Raw genomic sequence first — 3630 nt, 5'->3', positions numbered from 1 at the left:
AGCCTCCCAAGTTGCTGGGACTACAGGCGCCCGCCACAACGCCCGGCCATTTTTTGGTTGCAGCCATCATTGTTGTTTGGCGGGCCTGGGTTGGGGATTCGAACCCGCCACCTTAGGTGTATGTGGCTGGCGCCTTAGCTGCTTGAGCCACAGGCGCCAAGCCAAAATGTACTATCTTAACCATTTTTAAGCATACAGTTCTATGACATTGATTTTATTTATTTATTTATTTTTATGATACCACGTTTTGCTGTGTTGCTCAGGATGGAGCTCAGTGGCATAGCTCACTGCAACCTCGAACTCCTGGCCTCAAGTGATTCTCTCTCCTCAGCTCAGCCTCCCAAGTAGCTGGGACTTCAGGCACAAGCCACCACCCCCTGCTAATTTTTGAAATTTTTTTGTAGGGATAGGGTCTTGCTGTGTTCCCCAGTCTGGTTTAGAACTCCTGGCTTCAAATGATTCTCCCACCTCAGCCTCCTCAGCTAAGATTATAGGCATGAGCCACCATGCCTGGCCTAATAGCGGCTTTATCACAACAGACCAACATATGTGTTTGGATGAATAGTCATACTTCAGGCTTGGTGCCTGTAGCACAGTGGTTATGGCGCTGGCCACATACACCAAGGCTGGCGGGTTCAAACCCAGCCCAGGCCAGCTAAGCAACAATGACAATTACAACAACAAAAATAGCTGGGTGTTGTGGTGGGTGCCTGTAGTCCCAGCTACTTGGGAGGCTGAGGCAAGCGAAGCGCTTAAGCCCCAGAGTTTGAGGTTGCTGTGAACTATGACGCCACGGCACTCTACCAAGGGCAACATAGACTCTGTCTCAAAAAAAAGAAAAAAGAATAGTTGTACTTTAGTCTCTTCAGACCACATTCTTTGTGGTAACTGACTATTGTCTACAGCCTCCTATCAGAGAATCTCAGGATTAAAAGGCACTTAAAAGTAACATGGACCAACCATCCCCTAATGCTTGCATCTTCTTCGCAGCCTGCACCACACACTTGTCCAGCCCGTGTTCCCATACCTCCACTGCAGAGTCATTTCCCCTTTGGTTACCAAAATCTGTATTCCTGTAACCTCTCCACAGCCCCATTCTGTTCTCTGGAGGACACAGAACTACTCCATCCCCTCCTCCACAGAACAACCTTTTAAATAGCTGAAGACTGCTCTCAAATCTCCTGAGGGGTCTCTTTGCAAAGCTGAACACATCTCCACCTCCCATGATGGGGTTTCAAGTACCTTCACCATCCTGTTGTTGCCCTTGCTCTCAATGGGAAACAAAATGACAATAATGGGCAGATTAGGCAGAATGTGGTTTTCTCTTGTAAGCTCTAGACCCCAAAGTAAAACTCAGTCAGAACCTTTATATAAGCAAAAAAGTTGCACACCAGATTTGAAAATAGGCTGTTGGTCGCCTAACCATCCTGCCACCCACTCTGCTCACAACACATCCCAGTGCGGCCAGGAAGGGGTGGCATGCATAAAATGTCACTGTGAGAAGGATGCAGTGTTACAGCTACAAGTCTGTATTTTCAGAAATTTTCTACAAGTTCTCTGAAGTTAAGGATTGGGCCATCTCCAGCCGTGCATCGTCCCAGATGCGTATGGTATAGCTGCCCAGCATAAGATAGAACTACAGTAGTCTGGGCCAGCTCTCAGCATTACAGGGAGGAAGGCAGTCTGTGGGCCTGCCCTGCCCCCCCTGTACTGTCTCCCATGTCCCAGATGCCTCTTTCTTTCACTTCCAGGAACCAAAGTATGCTAACTGTGCATAGTTTGCTTATGCACACCTCTGAAACTCATTGATCAAGGATTCCCAAGAGGGTAGGAACTATAGTTATCTTTTCATCTGCACTTTTCCCTATCAAACATTTGCTCTTTAGTGGAGCCAGGCACAGTGGATCATGCCTATAATCCTAGCACTCAGGGATGCCCAGGTGGGTGAATTGCCTGGGCTTACAGGTTTGAGACCAACCTGAGCCAGAGCAAGACCTCATCTCTAAAAATAGCTAGGTGGGCCAGGCGCAGTGGCTCACGCCTATAATCCTAATACTCTGGGAGGCCAAGGCAGGTGGATTGCTTGAGCTCATGAGTTTGAGATCAGCCTGAGCAAAACCAAGACCCTGTCTCTACTAAAAATTGAAAATCTGAGGCAAGAGGATCACTTGAGCCCAAAAGTTTGGGATTGCTGTGAGCTCTGATGCTATAGTACTCTACCCAGGATGACAGCTTGAGACTCTGTCTCAATAAATAAAATAAAATAAAATAGCTGGGTGTTGTGGTGGGTGCCTGTAGTCCAGACTACTTGGGAGGCTGAGGCTAGAGAATTACTTGAACCCAAGAGTTTGAGGTTGCTGTGAGCTATGATGCCATGGCACTGTACCATGGGTGGCAAAGTGAGACCCTGTCCCTCCCCCCCCCCAAAAAATTTGCTCTTTAAGAAACATTTCATATTTTCATGTGAAATTCATGTTGGTGCATTATTTTTTCCCAGGGCTTAAGTCTCATTTCTGACTATGGTCTCCAATTAAGGGGATTCCAAGCATCAGCTAACAGGTAACGTTGGTGGATTGTGCAATGGGAAGAACTTTCCACCACAGGCCTCAGTTTTCTCAACTGTAAACTGAGAGGGGTGGTTTGATCTCCAGCTCTGGAATTCACAAATTAATTGTTTATTTAGTGTTAGTAAATAAATCTAGGGGTCCTCTATATACTCCCCCATCACAGCACTGTCACATTGTATTAGTATGTGTGTTATGTTATATACTTATAAAGAGATTTACTATAAAGAAATGGCTCATGCAATTATGGAGGCTCATAATCCAAAGATCTGCAGGGTGAGTTGGCAACTAGAAACCCAGGAGAGCTAATGGTGGAGTTCCAGTCCAAAGGCCGCAGCTTGAGATCCAGGATGATAAGCCAATGTTTCAAGTCCAAAGGCTGGAAAAAGTCAATGTCCCAGTTTACAGGCGGTCAGACAAGAATTCTCTCTTACTCAAAAAGAGGATCAGCCTTTTTGTTCTATTCAGGTCTTTACTGATGAGATGAGGGTAATCCACATTTTATAGAGCGATGTACTTTATTCAGTCTATCAACTTATTTAATGTATTTTCTTTTTCTTTCTTTTCTTTTTTTCTTTTTGAGACAGAGTCTCAAGCTGTCGCCCTGGGTAGAGTGCTATAGAATCACAGCTCATAGCAACCTCAAACTCTTGTGCTTAGGTAAGTCTCTTGCCTTAGCCTCCCAAGTAGCTGGGACCACAGGCACCCACCACAATGCCTGGCTATTTTTGTTGTTGTTGTAGTTGTCATTGCTGTTTAGCAGGCCCAGGCTAGGTTCAAACCTGCCAGCCCCAGTGCATGTGACCAGCACCCTAACCACTGAACTACAGGCACCGCAGATTTATTTTTTTGTGTGAGACAGAATCTCACTTTGTCACCCTTAGTAGAGTGCTGTGGTATCATAGCTCACAGCAACCTCAAATTCTTGGGCCTCAGCCTTCCAAGTAGCTGGGACTACAGGTGCCCGCCACAATGCCTGGCTATTTTGTTGTTGTTGTTGCAGTTGTCATTGTTATTTAGCTGGCCCGGGCTGGGTTTGAACCCACCAGCCTCAGTGTATGTGGCT

The sequence above is a fragment of the Otolemur garnettii genome, unplaced genomic scaffold (genome assembly GCF_000181295.1).
Source record: "Otolemur garnettii isolate 467f Iridium unplaced genomic scaffold, OtoGar3 scaffold00055, whole genome shotgun sequence".
Lineage (NCBI taxonomy): Eukaryota > Metazoa > Chordata > Mammalia > Primates > Galagidae > Otolemur > Otolemur garnettii.
Note: the sequence above shows the minus strand (reverse complement) of the source record.